A 1,360-nucleotide genomic window follows, 5' to 3' on the forward strand; every position below is an offset into this window, starting at 1 on the left:
TAGAAGCCGCCTGTCCCTCTAAGAAGAAAAGTAATCGCTGACAGCACGAAGGATGTCACGCGACTAGTTAGCAGGCTAGAGTCTCGTTCGTTATCGGAATTAACCAGACAAATCGCTCCACCAACTAAGAACGGCCATGCACCACCACCCACCGAATCAAGAAAGAGCTATCAATCTGTCAATCCTTCCGGTGTCCGGGCCTGGTGAGGTTTCCCGTGTTGAGCCAAATTAAGCCGCAGGCTCCACTCCTGGTGGTGCCCTTCCGTCAATTCCTTTAAGTTTCAGCTTTGCAACCATACTTCCCCCGGAACCCAAAAGCTTTGGTTTCCCGGAGGCTGCCCGCCGAGTCATCGGAGGAACTGCGGCGGATCGCTGGCTGGCATCGTTTATGGTTAGAACTAGGGCGGTATCTGATCGCCTTCGAACCTCTAACTTTCGTTCTTGATTAATGAAAACATACTTGGCAAATGCTTTCGCTTCTGTTCGTCTTGCGACGATCCAAGAATTTCACCTCTAACGTCGCAATACGAATGCTCCCGCCTGTCCCTATTAATCATTACCTCGGGTTCCGAAAACCAACAAAATAGAACCGAGGTCCTATTCCATTATTCCATGCACACAGTATTCAGGCGGGCTTGCCTGCTTTAAGCACTCTAATTTGTTCAAAGTAAACGTGCCGGCCCACCGAGACACTCAACAAAGAGCACCCTGGTAGGATTTAAACGGGGTCCGCCTCGGGACGCGAAAGCACCCCTTCGGCTCGCCCCACCGGCAGGACGTCCCACGATACATGCCAGTTAAACACCGACGGGCGGTGAACCAACAGCGTGGGACACAAATCCAACTACGAGCTTTTTAACCGCAACAACTTTAATATACGCTATTGGAGCTGGAATTACCGCGGCTGCTGGCACCAGACTTGCCCTCCAATAGATACTCGTTAAAGGATTTAAAGTGTACTCATTCCGATTACGGGGCCTCGGATGAGTCCCGTATCGTTATTTTTCGTCACTACCTCCCCGTGCCGGGAGTGGGTAATTTGCGCGCCTGCTGCCTTCCTTGGATGTGGTAGCCGTTTCTCAGGCTCCCTCTCCGGAATCGAACCCTGATTCCCCGTTACCCGTTACAACCATGGTAGGCGCAGAACCTACCATCGACAGTTGATAAGGCAGACATTTGAAAGATGCGTCGCCGGTACGAGGACCGTGCGATCAGCCCAAAGTTATTCAGAGTCACCAAGGCAAACGGACCAGACAAGCCAATCCGATTGGTTTTGATCTAATAAAAGCGTCCCTTCCATCTCTGGTCGGGACTCTGTTTGCATGTATTAGCTCTAGAATTACCACAGTTATCCAAGTGT

Source organism: Schistocerca gregaria, unplaced genomic scaffold (assembly GCF_023897955.1).
Source record: "Schistocerca gregaria isolate iqSchGreg1 unplaced genomic scaffold, iqSchGreg1.2 ptg001294l, whole genome shotgun sequence".
In the NCBI taxonomy this organism is placed as follows: domain Eukaryota; kingdom Metazoa; phylum Arthropoda; class Insecta; order Orthoptera; family Acrididae; genus Schistocerca; species Schistocerca gregaria.